The sequence below is a fragment of the Podarcis melisellensis genome (genome assembly GCF_964234715.1).
Source record: "Podarcis melisellensis genome assembly, chromosome: 5".
Lineage (NCBI taxonomy): Eukaryota > Metazoa > Chordata > Lepidosauria > Squamata > Lacertidae > Podarcis > Podarcis melisellensis.
This window is the reverse complement of record NC_138537.1, coordinates 71692152-71710001: the sequence shown is the minus strand read 5'-3', so window position 1 is coordinate 71710001 and position 17850 is coordinate 71692152. Positions and strand designations below refer to the sequence as shown.

Here is a 17850-nt window from a genome sequence, read left to right as displayed (position 1 = left end):
CTTTAAAGTGTGGCAGATTAACACAGATGTTCCTTGGGGAATAGCCTACGCACCACATATTAACATACCTCCCGACATTTCCACTTTTAACAGGATTGTTTGACAGTGATAATTTGTCATCCCTTTGGAAAGGCTTTCTCACAATAGTTTCTCTCATTCCACACATGTGCTGATGTAAGGAATACATCCCACCCCCTCACATAAAAATCTAGCAATTGTTCTAGAAACATTGGTTTATTTCATTCCTGTCATAGCCCTCATTTTCTGAATGGCACCTTGCTTCTCAGAGGTGGGAAACTCAAATGTGGTCAGATTGTACCTGATATTAACTGAAATTATCACTAGCATTTTGACTAAAGTGAAGTTAGAACTGGATTTGGGTGAACAACCTTAGTTGAAACACCTGAGAAATCTTTAGGAGAGAAAAAGGAAAATATATCCTCTTCAGCTACATCTGCAGGGGACATCATGGGTGTGGCCAGAACTCAGACTATACCTGAACTGGTAGCTTAGCAATTAAAATTTTCCATGAAATCTGATTAAAATATCTGAACTTTTAATTGGAAACAGAAAAACAGATATTTTTCCCCCATGGGAAATATGTTAGCAAAAATCAACCATGTTAAGCCAGGTTGAACAGCCTGGGGTAAATCTAATCTGTGAAAAAGGTTGTTCTAGGTTGTTGTTGTGGTGGTGGTTGTTGTTTTTTAAATACTGTAGTCATTACAGTAAATAACTTGGAATAACTGAAATAATAATTTAATCATGGCAAGGTACCTATCCTGGCAGACTGCTGACATTTAACAGTAAGTGTGTGTGGGGGGACTCAAAATAAAACTCCAAGGTTCTTAATTAAACTGAAAACCAGTGAATATGCATCATTGCCAGTTGCCAAGAAAATTTTCATCTGACTGGCACCAGGAAGATATTAAACTGAGTATAAATTTAAGATTAATAACCAGTCTCCAGAATGAGCTCAGACACACTAAAAGATAACACTCTATTTGTCAGGTTCCTGTCCTTTGCAGTGTCATCTCTATTATTGCACATTGTCGTCTCCAAATGTTTTATGCCATTACATATATTTTCAAGTCAAACAAAATAGCTGTAGCAGACCCAAATCTTTTCTGATCTAAGTAGTTCAGTATGAACACTAAACTCAAGCCACTGACTTTAGTGCTATGGCCCTTAAATAAGGAGATTACCTTTTCTCTAGGCTTCTGCTAACTTAATAGCTAAATAGCTCAATGAGTATTGAATGCTGCAAGATATCTGATTAAAAGAGCAAAGGTGGTTGGTGGATAATAGCTACTGAACATATCCCACTTATCTGGGTGGGGACTAGTCAGATATCTGGGTTTTTAGATTACTCTCAAGAAGAAGCCTTCAAGGGCTCAAAGGACAAGATTGTTGGGGGGGGGCGCTGGCTGGCTAGTGCAATCTGTCAACTTCCTCTTGTTCAGCATGTACATTTGTAAATAAAGAGACACCATAAAACACTCAGTCTCTGGTACATTCTCTTGACACAGTAACTGATGGTAACAGGTAAGTTAAAGGTAACAGGTAAGGTAAAGGTCCGCAGACACTTCTGGGTCACGTGGCCAGCGTGACAAAGCTGCTCCAGCGAACCGGCACCAGAGCAGCACACAGAAACACCGTTTACCTTCCTGCTATAAAGCAGTACCTATTTATCTACTTGCACTTAAGGGTGCTTTCGAACTGCTAGGTGGGCAGGAGCTGGAACCGAACAACGGGAGCTCACCCCACCGCGGGGATTCGAACCGCCGACCATGCGATCGACAAGTCCTAGGCGCTGAGGTTTTACCCACAATCTGTCAACTTCATCTTGTTCAGCATGTACATTTGTAAATAAAGAGACACCATAAAACACTCAGTCTCTGGTACATTCTCTTCACACAGTAACTGATGGTAACAGGTAGCCTCTGAAATCTCCTACTGCTTAAGTAAATGGGAAGGGTAAAGCAACAGTAATTATCTCTAATTAGAGGTCTATACCAGGTACTGTAATTTAAGAATCACATGAAATTAAGTCATTAAAATGTAACTTCTCCCAGCTTTTAATATGGAAATATATGACCTATATAAACTGCCTGAAACTATAAATGTGAGTTGTTTTTCCCATTTTCATTATTTAGAATTTCCAGGTTAAAACAACAACAACATTCTGTTTCCTTAATTGAAAACATCTTGACAACATTGAAGTTGTTTCACTATAAATAATTAATTAAAATTAATATTATAATTAAATTAATTAAAATCAAAATCCATGCTCTCTCTTGTCCAGATGCTTTAATTGAATCCCACCCAATATATGTATATAACGATAAGGCTAGGCATATAAAGCTGATGTACTGATGTTATGCTTAAGACCAGTGCTATTTTTCTAGAGAATGAGTTGCGCATCGAGGTACCCAAGACACCCTCCCAAAGAAAAACACAATTGACACTTAATTTTTGTTTAATGTTTTTGGCAAAATTTTGGCCACAACTTTATTCAAATTACAGCAATGTGAGTGGTTGCTTAGGCATTGGTAGCACTAACTGACCCTGCACAAGGACAGCTCTGACATTCGCACTCCCCGCAAAGTCAGCAAGGGTAAGTCACCTGGGGAGAGAGACAGGACTGGGAACCATGCCTCACCTCTCCCCAGAATGCTCCCAGGGGCTTGCGGGGCCCTAGCCCCTTGCCAGGGGGTTTCGGACAAAAGCATGGGGAGCCCCTGAATTCCTTTAACGGAAAACCCTTGAAGCAGCAGCAGCAGCATTTTGGAGGGGCAGGCACAGCCAAATCCATACCCCTACACCAACCAATTCCAAGACCAATGCCTAACCGCAACCTTACAAGTTGTGACAATTTGCTACGCAGTAGGCAAAAACCAAGTGGCACACACTAATCAGCCAAATGGACAAAATTCCTACCAGGCCCCTGCCCCAAAGCAGACGACCCCATGACAGGCATAGCAAGGTCAAGCAAAAAGCCTAAAATTAGGGAAGGGAGGGCGGGTGATCCGAAGTAAGCAGCGAAAAGAGGAGGTTCCTCGCTGCGAGCATTGTATTTAACAAATAGGGCTGTCAATCAACAATTGGCAACATCTAGATTTCCCCAGTAACAGCCCGCCCCTGCTTAAAGGATGGCCAAACCATTTGCCTAGTAACAGTGAGGTGTCTTGTCAGCCCTGCCCGCAACCCGTGCTTTCCATGAGGGAGAACACACCGTGCCAGAACTCACTATGAACTTATAATAGCAATGGCAAGCACCTGAGATGTGCTGGAACTAAGTTCTGGCTTTAAAAAAAGCCCTGCTAAAGACTTGTCAAAAGTAAATGTGGATCTTACTTTAAGTGATATTCAACTTAGGTTAGACCCTTTGAAAATAATGGACTTTAGTTACTTGTCCATTGCTTTTAATGTGTCTCTTGATTATGGCTAACATTGGCTATCACCCCTTATCTAGAAGAAATATATGTGTCTCTTTGCTTAGCTTAACATCATAAGAATCTTTAGGGAGGATAAATTAGTTAATAGTATATTTTATTAGTTAATTTGTATATTTTAAGTGCTTAGGATTTTCAAGAAACATTAAAATAGTTTGATTGTATTCTGAATTGAGCCGAGTTATTTTCTTCAAGTGATAGGATTATCAGAGACTAACTATGCTGTGGGGTTTGAACATACATGCTTTCTACCATCTGAAGCTCCCTTGCTTGTACCTACTAACTGGCAGGACCTTACACAAGTTCTGGTTAGACAGGGAACCTAGACAATGTTCTCCTATTTAAAGTATTGAAATTTAAAATCTAAGCTTTGATTTGTTTATTTGATATGTTTATTAATAAAAATAGGAAAAGAACTCAATACTTTGTACTTTAATTACCCAAACAAAAAATGAACCCACTATTAAATTAATAGGTGTACTCTGAGTTGAAGTGTAGTAATCAGGTTTGTTGGTTGCTCAAATCTTTCTAAAGGCTAACTCTATAAACTGATAACACTACAAAAGTTTAAATTCACAACAATAGTTTCAGACAGGAGCACATTTGACTGACTGGCAGTGGCTTTCCAGGGTTCCAGACAGAAGTCTCTCCCAATCCTGGCTAGAGGTGCCAAGTTATTGAACTTTAGGCACTTTGCATGCAAAACGTGTGCTCTAGCACTGAGCTACAGTCCTTTCCCAGCCATTCAAACTAAGTCAAAGAAACCATGGAAATGTTTTAGATTTTAGATTTGCATCCTGGCCTAACCCTAAATCTGACATTTGAAAAGCAGAATTGAAAGGAAAAGAGAGTGTGCTATCTGAATAATTAAAAAGCGAAAACAAAACTGCATTCCCAAAACCAGATTCTGCACTTTCACCCACAGATGCTGTAGCCAGACTGGCTTTGCTCTTGCTGAGATGGCACGCAGGCTCAAAACACCTTACAGGCCTTCTGGTTGAGGGATGTGGCTAAGCCTTCTTCCCTGTGACCCTTGGAGGCCCTGATACAGAGAGGGGGAAGGAGAAGGGCCACTTACAACTTTCCCTTTGACTCTCAGGGTCACTATACAAGCAGAATCAAGGCGATACTGAAGGCAAAACTTCCTGGACTGCACCATGTCAGATAGTAGTCATGATGAGTTTCATATCTGAATATTATCCATGCCAGGAAACAACAGCACAAAGCTGCACAGAGAAAAAGAGCATGCAAGCGAGATATATTTTAATGTTAGAAGTGGTGGAGCAGTTTCTTTTTCCATCAGGAGACATTATCTGAAGTATCTGAAGAAGTGTGCATGCACACAAAAGCTCATACCAAGAACAAACTTAGTTGGTCTCTAAGCTGCTACTGGACAATTTATATAAATATATATTTAATATTATATCATGCAGCCCCCCTCATCACCTACAGCCTGAGGAAGGGGCAGCATGTCTTATTTCACTACTTGGGGTGAAACAGGAAGTGCTGCCTTGCTCTTCTGCTGACAGCCCAGGAAAAATCACTTGAATCTGCTGATTGCATGCATTGGCCTACAGTGACTTCCTCTAGTGAATTAACACTACTGAGATTGTAGAATCACAAACCATAGGTGTATCTCAATGAGCCATAGCCAGGCCATTACCAGGAACCATAGCCAGGCCATTACCAGGAAGTGCCCTACCCTGCTTACAATGTTGTTTTCCCCCATCTAAGTTAAAAACAAAATAAAAACAGGCTGTGACAGCACAAGGCATAGTCTGCACTCTGAGAGGAAAGGCAAGCAAACCACCTAAACCAGCCTCCACTGATGGATGTGGCTAAGCAGTCCTACTGCCAATCGTTAGAGGCCCAGAGAGATTGAAATGGGAAAAGGCATAGTTAGTTGGTTGGAACACTAAAGAAGAGCCTTCCAACACTGCAACATTTTGTTGAAGGTCCCATTTGTTTCTTGGAAGCCCCATTGGGAAATGTAGCAGCTTCATCTGGTGAGGAAGGCTGTCTATGATGCTATTGATACCAATACCACTACATCCTCTACGTAAAAGCAGGAAAAAGTTTAGGTCATAGAAACAGTATCTCATGGAAATACTATATCTAGGCTGCGTCAACAAAAATATAGTGTCCAGATCAAGGGAAGTAATAGTACCACTATTCTGCCTTGGTCAGACCACACCTGGAATACTGTGTCCAATTCTGGGCACCACAATTTAAGAAAGATGTTAACAAACTGGAACACGTGCAGAGGAAGGCAGCCAAGATGATTAAGGGTCTGGAAATAGCCTTATGAGGAATACTTGAAGGAGCTGAGTATATTTAGCCTGGAAAAGAGGAGTGAGAGAGGAGATGTGAAAGCCATCTTCAAATATCTTAAGGGCTGTCGTCACATGGAAGAGAGGGAGCATGCTTGTTTTTTCTGGCTCTGGAGGGTAGGGCTCAAACCAATGGCTTCAAGTTACAAGAAAGGAGATTCCAACTAAACATTCGGAAAAAGCTTTCTGACAGTAAGAGCTGTTCAGCAGTGGAACAGACTCCCACGAGAGGTGGTGGACTCTCCTTCCCTGGAGGTTTTTAAACAGAGGTAGGATGGCCATCTGTCATGGATGCTTTGATTGAGTTTCCTGCTTTGCAGGGGGTTGGATGAGATGATCCTTGGGGTCTTCTTCCAGCTCTGTGATTCTATAACCAACCCATACTCTCAGCTGAACTGAGCTCCCTATGAAGTATCCATCTCCAAATTGGGAAGCTATAAATTCTTATCAGGAGGCTTCCTTGCAGTGTTTACCTTAAGTTCATCCTGGCCTAAGATGTCACACCTGGAGAATCATAGAATTGTAGAATTGGAAGGGACCATGAGGATCCTCGAGTCCAACCTCCTGTAATACAGAAATATTTTGTCCAACGTAGGGCTCAAACCCACACCCCTCATGCTCTACCAACTGAGCTATCAAACTTCAGCTCCCTAGTATAGCATGTGGGTGAAAAGGATTCAGGGCATTTTCTCACTCATTGATTGTTTTGGCTTTTGTATTTGTAAATATAAAAATTAAAATACTCTCATTTGATATGTTGGCAATATTTCTTCCTAGTAATTTCTCCAAAGGCTCACAATAACCCTGGCCTCTCTAAATCACAGCTGGCAAGATTACTACATGAACAATTTACGGAAGGTAGAATTATATAACATTCTTGAAAGCAATTGCCTTATAATAGTTTATTTGCTAGGAAAGAGGAAACAAAGGACTCACAAAGTGAATACTTTCCAACAACTAATAAGTATTAAATATATACATATACTTACTTTAATCATGGAGTTAAGCACCTAATTAAGCAGAAAATGCAATTGCATTTTTAAATAGACTATCCCAAACTTCAGGCTCACACATTGTCCTCTCACTGCTCTTACTCTCTAAAAGCCATTATAATTTTTTTAAACACACAAAGTATGAACTCTGATTCAGAGAAAGCAATTCCTTATGAATTATGCATCAGGGATACATATGGAAGTTTCCATGGTCAGGTGGTAGGAGAAGGCTGTTAAAGAAAGATAAAACAAGAAAAAAAATTGTATTCTGGGCCACTTCTCTTTCAGAAAGTGATAGAAAGATGGACAGTTTCTGGATCAGTATGGTTTGATTGTGGAATTTATGTGAATAAGGAAACTAATGATGTAATGCTGCCATCTCAATATGCTACCCTGTGGAACTCATAATTCTTTATGCTCTAGTAACAGTAAGGAAGCTCATTATATTTATACTGTTCTTTGTAGAGGCTAAATCCTGTGTGATTCTTGCAGTGCCTGTTAGTCTCTGGACCTGAATTTTATTTATGTTTTAAGTTATGTTCTTTGCATAGCAAGATGAATAACCCAGATCTTAGTGGAAGCTATACTATAGCAGAATGGAAACAGCACTGATTGCAGTGAATACAGGATGGGATGGAAATCGCTGCCTCTCAGCCACATCCTCATTCATTACACATGGAAGATGAACATTCGTAGGTGATGGTGCCAATCAGGTGATGAGTGTGGAGAGGTCTACAGGAAGGAAACTGACGTGTGACACATACACCCCAACTGCTGCTGCCTAAGTCACTATGGTAGGAGTAAAAAGCCAGGGAGGTTTCTGTCCTCCAGGACTGGTCGTACCATTAGGCAGAGTGAAGTGACCTCCGCAGACAGCTGATTTTTCGTATCATAAAAGGGAAACAAATTATTAGTTGTTTGAATGTTACTGCAGTTTTCCTTCCAGACTGGGAGAGACGTTCTTGTGGATTTCCTGCCTCAGGTTCCAAAATATTTTAACAGATGCATCTTAGGTGCTGAAAACATCAACCTGGAGCAGCACAATGACTTGGGCCAGCCCTAGAATTCTTAAATTCTAGTTAGAGCAATCAAAATGATTCAAAGCACTGATTGATAATACCTTGCACATACTCAAGGCGTAATGTTCTAAAGGAGGCCATTAGTGTCAGCAGAAATGCCTATACAATTGTGGTGAAAACCACTATGTAGTAAACTAAAGACTTTTCTTCCTAGAATTTGCCTTTGTTATTGTAATTGCAGCTATAGTAGGTGTGGCAATGATGCTATTCTTCCTCCTTACTTTCCTTCTGGGCACCATCCTAATTTCCCAAAGATCACAACAACTAACCTTTCTGAAGACTTGAAGAACCTTTAGTGCCATGGCAAGGTGGCTGCTTTGCATTGAATGGTATTTATTTCTGTGATGCCCTTTTAAAAATGAGGTACAGCTTATCAAATGTGAGCTTCCTTCAGCCTTCAAAAGGTGATTAAATAACTTCTCCTGCCTTGCTTTTTATATCATGCACCAGTTTATATATCCACATGGGATTTTGTTTATAATTTTATTACAAAGAAATGTCACCAATTTGACAGCTTCCCAAGCTCTGGCAATTGAAACCCAGGCTTCATTCCCCTTTCTGTACAGTTCTTAGAATGGATTCTTTACAATTGTCTAAGTATGGCGAGATGGTAGACGATTGTTCATATAACTAATTCATTTCAAATTGTTCTAAATTGCAGTGCAATTTTCATTAATACTGCTCCCAGTTTTAGAAGAGAAATAAAGGATTTATTGCCCTCTGTCATATTTCTCATTCCAATAAAAGTGATACAGTGGGGAGGAAAACAAATAACTGCCGATTCAGAACAGGAAAGTCCAGCCTCTGTGAGGCTGCCATTACCATCTGCCCTGATCACTGGCGGTGAGGGGGGTGGGTGGAGTTGCTATAAAGTGAAGTGGATTTTGTATGTTTTTGATGGGTTTGGGGAAGCGAGACATATGGGTTTGTGTCCAATGTTCTCTGGTAGGATAAGGGCTCTTGTGGTAGCAGACATGTGCTTGAATGTTCAGCAACAGAACAGTCCAATGCAGCGGTTGATCTCATTGTGCAACAAAGTTACCAGAAATCTGCTTATGCATTCTCTTGTGCAACAATGCTCCACTGGCATAAAACAGTTCACCAGTGGGATGAGTACATCGTTAAGTGACTTAAACGTAGCACTACATTGGGTGCAACCCTTGATGCTGTTTCAAGACCGTGCAAAATGTACACTTGGAGATATTTAGAGGACCTCTTCACAAAAGCAAAAATCACTTCCTCTCCGTTGCCTTCTTCAGTACGTTTTTGGGCTTTCCTTATGTTATATGGTATATAGAGTAGGTAGATTGTACAATGATTCTCACCTTCATCTGTGTTACTTGTATGATGCTGAACTTAGTTCTCACTATAATTTGGAGGCTTTTATTGTCTCACAGAGTGCATTATAGAAACTGAACTCAAGGGAGAGAAATAACTCTTCAGAGAAATTATTCATTTGTTAAATCAGCACAAAGTAGCATATTCTTCTAGCACTCCAGTTTGTTTTCTAAAAACCTGCCCTACTTCCCCAATTAAACATCATATTCTGATTTCTATTCCCCAGTCAGTCTCAACAGTCAACAGTCTCAATCTATATAGCACTAGCTATTTCCTAACAACTGCTACCATTAGGCTAGTGCCCAGGCTTGACTCAACTGGGATGAATTTAAAACACTACAGGGAAGCAATTCAGAATCAAGAAAACTACTGGGGAAAGATTGTGTTGCTGCTGACCTAATTTAGCTGACTTTATTTCAGAATGGGTAAGGAAAAACAGTCTTACAGCTGAATCCTATGCTATCCTAAGAGCAAGTCTCACTCTTCTCAAGGCGCTTAGGCTCAAGTTAGTATAATGCAGCATTACCAACACTGCAAGCCTAACAACTTCCTAAGTGGTAGATGTATTAGACAATACAGCCAACATATAATCTTGTGGCATCTTACAAATTCACATCATCATGTACATTGAATGACTGGGATCATTCAATTAAAGCTTCAATGTATGTAAATTAAGCATACTGACTGGAACAGAAGTAACTGTTAAAATAGACCTCCAAGCATGTTTACTCAGAAGTAAATCCAATGGAATTTACTCCCTAGTAAGGTTCATTATAATTGCAGCTAGGGGGAGACTTCAGTTTGCATTTAAAGACAAAGTTCCCTACTACACACTTTCCAAAACGGTACAAGAACAGAAACACAAGCATCCTTAAAATTCACACGTCTACACATTTTTGAAATGCAGTTCCCCAGCCAAGTAATGAGTACAAAAAATGCACATTTGGAGAAATATGAACTAAAATGTTGATTAATTTTCATTAGAATTTATTACTTATTAATTTACATACCACTTAAAACCCTTTCTTTACACACCTGTGTACCCCCCCACACACAAATATGTAACTTGTGGACATCCAAAGAAACAATGTTGGAAGATTCAGGACAGTTAAAGTACTTCTTTATGCAGTGCATAAACGACGGAACTTGCTCCAACAGGAGACAGTGATGCTCAACTTGGATGGCTTTAAAAGATGAATAGAAAAATGGACGGAGAGGGCTACTGGCCATGATGACTATACTCTGCTTCCACAGCTGAGGCACTAGTTGCAGAAAACCACAGTTGCAGAGAGTGCTCTTGTGCTTGAATCCTGCTTGCTGGTTTCCCACAGGTTGGCCACTGTGAGAACAGGATGCTAGACTAAATAGCCCACTGGAATGAACCAGCAGGCTCTTCTTATGGTTAACTAAATTTATGTGGGATACATAATCAATTTTGACTATAAAGCATCTCTCCTGGAGTGCAAAATGTCAAGTAAGCTCACCCATCGGCCCATCTTTGCAAACAACCAACAGGCTTCACCTTCACTGTCTGGTGCCTTGTATTCTTTGACTGCTTAAAAGTTACTTAGAGAACAGTTGAGGGCATATGCATTTAATCTACTTAAAAGGTCTGCAATTGAAATTAGTGGGGATGGGGAAAACGAACATTTCCCATCCTTTCTGCTACATGGTCCGGGCTGCTCAAAGGATGTAAATAAAGTTATATAATCCTCCCCGAGTCCCGGGAACAGGAAAGGATACACATTCAATTAGATAAAATACATTAAAAAGAAGTACAACCATCAGTTCTGGCACAGACTAGGTCTCTGCACAACAGAGGTAAAAGACTGTATAGATTAGGGAGTGAATCTTTGTCCACTGATTCTACAATCATTTAAAACTAATGGACTCAGCATGACCTTTGCTGTAGAATATAACATGCAATAAAATTATGGGGCCTGTGTTGGCGTCTGGAAATAGAAATTTGATAGATAGGCACTATTGTGAAAATATGAGAAGGAAGAACCATGATACATAATTATAATCTGACTGGGTCTCCAAATATAATTATAGCAGGAAACCCATCTCACTCATCCCAAATATATACATCTATGTAGGTGTGCTTTGAAAATGTAGCTTACAATTTAGGAATAGAGAATGAAATAGGGACTAAGTATTATGAAGCTTCAGCTATAAATACTCCCTTCCATCTTAAAGGGAAAATGTTTGTCTTATAAAGGAAGAGTGGCATACCAAGGTCTGGATGAATAACACAGGTAAACATTTGGTCAATTTTTTCTCTAGAAAATAGTACCTCTTTAATGATGTAATACGAAGTCATAATGCTATTTGCTAGTAATATATGGGAAGGGGAAACTTCTCTTTTCTTGTACCCATTTCTGCCATGTTTCTGTGTGACCTTTCAGAGCTGCAAGCTCTAAGGATCCAGAGTAGTAGATGTGATACAAAGATGGCCTACTACTCTGAAGTGCGAATATAAATTCCTGGTGTACTGAAGATCCCAGGTACTGGCTGTATTTGAATTCATATTTTGGAGCTCTATGCAAATATGACTGAATGAACAATGAAATGTTTTTACATTCTTATAGCAGCTAGTGCAGCAGGTAGAAGGGGTGAAAGCTTTAATCCAATGAAGACTTTGGCATATTCACTCACTTAATCATTCCAAAAGCACTTGCTCTAACCTGGTCATCTCCTAACACGGTATTTGTATTGCTCTGTGTGTTGGTGCCAGACTCACTTAAATTTCCGAGTCCAGTAAGTGTTAGAATTTAATTAAGGCTTGGGGTGTTGAAACTGGGTGCTAGACCCATGTGTATTAAGTTGTGTGCTAGACACATCTAATCCCCTGGAATATACAAGTGTTAAAAGCTAGGCTAAGATTCCTGGGTTGAGGTAATAGCTTGGGGAATGGGCCATTAAGACAATCAAAGGAACTCAGTGTGAGATGCCAAAAGAGTGGGGCCCCTTTCCCTCAGCAGATAGAGCCAGAACTTAGAGTAATATGACCTAGAAGTAAAGCAGGAAGTCGGAGGGACAGAGCAACATTTTGAGAGTACATTTGATGTCTGTTTGGATCCAAGACTGCAGCTATGGAAGAATCAATACCCTCTTTGGGTGACTGTGCTTTAAACTTCTCAATCGTAGGCTCAGGTTGTAGATATGTATAAATAAACCATATATCATAAAGACACTGAAGTCTCCCCTATGCATCATTCCCAAAAGAAAGCACAGAAGCGCATCTGGAACCCTTGGAATCTCACACTACTCAGAGATTGTAGTGGCATTCAACAGTATCATTGAATGTATTATTTATAATAAGTTAAAAAAATGTTTAGATATACTTTCCCCTCAAAAAACGGAAGCATTCCTGTTGGGAATGAGCGGAAATATTAAAAGTTGACCAGAAATTGTTTATGTATGCCACTATGGCAGCTAGAATTTTATTAGCCCCAAAGTGGAAGCAGCAAGAATTACCAACGGTAGGCAAATGGCAGATAAAGATGATGGACAATGCGGAATTGGCAAAGCAGATGGGGAGAATCCGAAAGCAGAGTGACCAAGTGCCCCAGGGAGAATGGAGTAAATTTGTTCAATACATAGACAATCATTGTAAACATATAAAGACACTAGCTGGACTGCGATAAAGCTCGCAACGTTTAAAAGAAGAACTTTCTACTTGTGCTTTAAGTTTTAAATAACTTAAGATAAATGTAGAATGTAGATGGTCCAAATAAAATGGAGGGAAGTCAAAAGCTCGGCAGAGCTAAAATTTGTAAAAGGTGATATGATTTTTTAATACAGTGGTACCTCAGGTTAAGTACTTAATTCGTTCCGGAGGTCCGTTCTTAACCTGAAGCACCACTTTAGCTAATGGGGCCGCTGCGCCAGCGGAGCACAATTTCTGTTCTCATCTTGAAGCAAAGTTCTTAACCTGAAGCACTATTTCTGGGTTAGCGGAGTCTGTAACCTGAAGCGTATATAACCAGTACCCAGAGCTCCAGTACAACGTAACTGTAACAATTTTCTAAAACTATCCAATCACTGAACGTCACTTTCGATCCCTTATTTACATAACTATCTACAGTATCTCCCTGCTGGCCCAGGGTGAGAACTTCAGTACACAACACAAACCATACATTAAATAGACATATGCTACTGTTTCATTACTCCCCAATTCAGTTACCAGAGACAGCCCCCAGCTATGCCAAATAGCAGGGCTTATGCACTGCTGACAAGAGATACCCAGTTCAATATTTTATTCCCTGTGATCCTGAGGAGCGAGGTGAACCCTGAAGAATGACAACTCTCACATTTACAAAATTTAAACATCCTTCCAAAAGGGGAACATAAGGAGAAACTAGAGACAGTAGTTTACTAAGAATAGGGAACAGGAAATATAATATACAGTACAGGACAGCTGTATGCATCAGGAACAGAAATCCTGAGATTCTTTGGAGAATCCCCAATAAATTTGCAATGTAAATATGCCCTAAATTAATGACAAACCTATTTCTAAGTAATCTCTCATCTTGACTAGAGATTTCCTCTGATGTACATAAGGGGATTAGGTTGCTCTATGAAAATATTTGTTATTGATGCAGGGCCTACAATCTGTCCTCCATTAGTGATGGACAAAAGTGTTTTCAACAGTGAGCAAACCAATAAAAATTATGTCAGAAAAAGTGATCAACTAATGTAATATATTTTAGATTTAATAATATGTTAGGCATGAATGCCACAGAATACTACTGTGTATTAAAAAATTGAAATTACTACATGCTCAGTAAAACTTTTTTTCAGAGATAGGCAAGCTTTATGGAGGCAACGAAAAAGGCAGACATGCTTTGTTAAGGCAGGTAATTTAATTCCATTTTTTGTCATGGAGCTTTCCTTGCCCTAGCCAACAAATAACTTTCAGCACAAGGAAAAAACAAAATTGACTAGGCTCTTTGCAGTGCAATCCTATACATTCCTACACAAAGGTAAGCCCCATTTAGCTCCATGAATCATCACAACATCAACAGGCTGTAATCTTGTTTACCCTCACTTGGGAGTTAAGTCCAATGATCACAAAGAGCCTTACTTCTGAGGAAACATGCATAGGATTGGGCAGAATGACTGTCAAATTCAGAAACTGAGAACACAGAAAATATTTTCTTCTCTAAACTCGGCAGGATTAAGGGACAAATATATACAGGATTTATCTATAAACCTATTAAATCACCACTCAGCCCTGTAGGTGAAACCTCTGCCCTGCCTCTGAGGACACATCTTTTCTTATCCACAGTCATTCAGTTGAGCCTTTCTCTAACTTTAATGGGGAGCTGTATTTTACAGCAAATTTGTGACTCTTCAGATCAATGGTTATGGATGATTTGCAATTCAAGGGCTATTAAAGTAAGCTTTTCCTTTAAAATAAATCAGTGTGCTTCGACTCAGATGTTGAGCCTACAAATATAAGCATGAAGTTTGCGCTAAGTTAATTGGAATATTTATACATCTAAAGATACTCAGCAATTTGAATCTTCTGTGTAGAACACAGCACAATGGACCAAAATCAAACCAGAAGTTAGCAATACAAACTATGATAAGTAAGCAACACCAAATGGTGGCTCATTTATTTATTTCATACACCACTTGACTGTTAAAAAGAAAACCCTCAAACTGGTTTGCAAAAGATAAAACAGTAAAATCAAACACGTAATGACCACTTCCAATGGCTTCATGTAGGTATTAAAAAGGAGTGGAGATAAACAGTCCCCAGCAGCACCCCTGGCCTGAACCCCTGGCCTACCTGGCAGCAAGTCAGTATGCCAAGTTCCCAGTCCAGGGCCAATCCACACGCCCAGAGTCAAAAACCAAAGAACAGTCCCACAGAGATCCTGCAGGATCTGAGCCCTGGCCCAATCATGGGCAGCTGAGCAGACACAGCACCTCAGCTCTGCTTCCCTTTTGTACTTTGCCTGCTGACTGCAGCATCTGGGCTTGACGAGGCAGATGACCCTCACCTGCTCCAAGCCTACTCCAGTTGAGGAATCACAACTCAGAGCTAATAAGTCCCACCTGGCCACCCAGGGAGCTGGGCTGTGGGCCCTTGACTGCCTCTGCCTCCTGGAATTACTCCCTACACCTCAGAGCTCACCGTGTTTATGAAGACAGGGACCCCTCTGGCTCTGGGTCCTATGCTCTGACCCCAATCCCCTCGTCCTCCTCCGTCCTCCTGTGAGTACTTCCTACACCAACCTCTCCTTCCCCATTCCCAGCTTGCCCCAGTGTGTCCCTGTCCTGGCTACACCCCTTGCCGGGATCCTCTTCTTCCTGCTCGTAGTTCTGCCAGTTCACGACAATCCTATAACATAGCTGCCAGGGGGCTGAAAGGCACTCTTCCAATGCTACTTAGTCCCAAAGGTGGGATTGGAACCACTGTAATATAGTCTGCTCTCTGCTCAGGGATACGGGCCACTTATGAGGCCAAGTTGACTCATTCAGCTGTAGCTATGGAGTCCCAGGGGTGGTGAGGCAGCAACGCTTCTCTTCTCACTTCCAAGGTATGGCCTGGGAAAGGGGGTAAGCTGGATAGCCATGCCTGTTTTCCACAGGCAGGGGTGTGTTGTCCAATGGTTACAGCTGTAGTTCAAGTGAGTTCTCCCTTTATAGCTAACTCGCTCTGCTGATCTCATTATGTTCACCGAATAAAAGAGGCCCAGTTCAACCCCAGCCTGTGTGTTTGTCTCTTTATTCAGTCACCAGAGAGCAAATTGTTCCCTAATCTTTAACTGCTGTATTTTCTGACAGGCAGTAAAATTTAAAAACGGCGTTCTAACAGTAGATTGTGTTACGTTTTCAGATACTGCACAGTTGAAGAATGCCCTTCCTTTCCCATGTTGTTGCTCTTCTCTCAAAATAAATGATAGTGCCAGACATGACAAATGCCATGTAGTGGAAGGCTGAGAATGGTCAATGAGTTCATATATATGCTCCCACATTTCAGCATCAGTGGATGACACTGGAATCTAACTAATGGAATGGGAGAAAAAGTATTTCTATCCACTTGGTCCTCACCATTTATTTATTTAATTTATTTATTCATTCATTCATTCATTCTCTCTCAAGTATGGCCCCCTCACCTTTTTTTCTAAACTAAGAACCCAAACCCTTTCTTCATAGGGGAGTTGCCCCAGTCTTGTGAACATATGGTTATACATTTTTTGCAGATTTACAATATCCTTTTTGAGATGGGGAGACCAGAACTTTACACAGAATATACAGTACAGCTGTATAATAGCATTACAATATTGGCAGTTTTATTTTCACTGCCATTTGTAATGATCCCCCAGCATAAAATTTGGTGTTTAGTTGCTGTCTTTGCAGCTACTGCATTTCACGATATGGAAAGGGACAGGAAAATAAAACTGCCAATATTGGGCTGCCATTATGCAACTCTATGGTGCAATGACACTTGGAGTACCAGGCACTATTCTTGATTAGTAAAAACCACTACTGGGACCCTCAACCCAGATAGGGACTATGGTACTGAGAGAGCTCTTATTAAAACCTTTTATTCTACAGCTTTTCCCAGTGCTACTATTTGCTCCTAAGGGACAATTTTCAGAGTGGTTGCAAGAAGGCAATGATCTCTGGCTGAAGAGGGTAACCACCTGTGAGGCAGAAGCCGCTGATGTAACAGCAAAACGTAGGCCCTCTTGGAAAAGAAATGGATTCAGTGATGCACATTTGGACAAGCTGCTTCTAAATATTTGATTAGTTTCTGCATGGAAAAACTAGCTGTATCATTGCTTGCTGGGTCTAGCTTTTTAGAGCCAGTTGTATTTTGCTTTCAGTATGCTTTTCCTTGGGTGGGGTATCTTTTAGGATTTCATATTTATTTACAACATATGGTCCAAAAGTCATGAACCATTTATAATAATTTTCTTATGAATTTTAGTTGAATAATTTAAGGGTGCTGGATTCAGATGTTAAAAACTCAGTGTGTAACACATTAGTGAAGTGTGCCAATTTTTTTTGCAACCAAAAGCCTCTTATTTGTGGCTGCCTTTTGCTATATATGGATTTAGACTCTGGTACATTACTGTCATAGATGTGCAATGGAACAGCAGTCAGTGCCAATTCAAAGTGTCTTTGAACCAAGTTACAATGAGGAAGGGTTGAAGTTTACACAAAAGCCGAGCTTTTTCTATCATTCCCAGTCATTCCATTCAAGAAATAATGAGAAAACTGTGTTGTGCCACAAGATTTCTCACCTATGCCTTCCTGAGGAGGGTCACAGAAGAATGAATAGAGGGAGGAACGGGGAGAAAGAGAAGCAACTGGGGATGCTTCAGGAATTAGTTTTTTGTTAATTCTGATATGAGCTGTTCAGATCCACACTTCACAAACTTATGTCTGGACTGGAATATAGTCATGCTTTGGATTTCACACTTTTCCAAATCTAAGCATTTCTTTGCACAAAAGATATTCAATTTGTATATTTCTTTTAAAAACACACATTTAGGAATGTGTATTTTGGGAGAATATGCATATTTGAATACAAAATTCATGAGTAGGAATCGTGTTCCCTTGTCCTATGTGACCCAAACACAGGTGGTAGCATCAAAAAGAAAGGTCTAGGATGGGTTCCACAGGACTACAA

The 17850-nt window shown here is 40.3% G+C and overlaps 1 protein-coding gene across 9 annotated transcripts in view; it reads right to left on the bottom strand.

Moving 5' to 3' along the window:
* The window catches only part of CTNNA3 (catenin alpha 3), a 564841-nt gene that overhangs the window by 103748 nt on the left and 443243 nt on the right, over positions 1-17850 (bottom strand). The window lies entirely within an intron of this gene.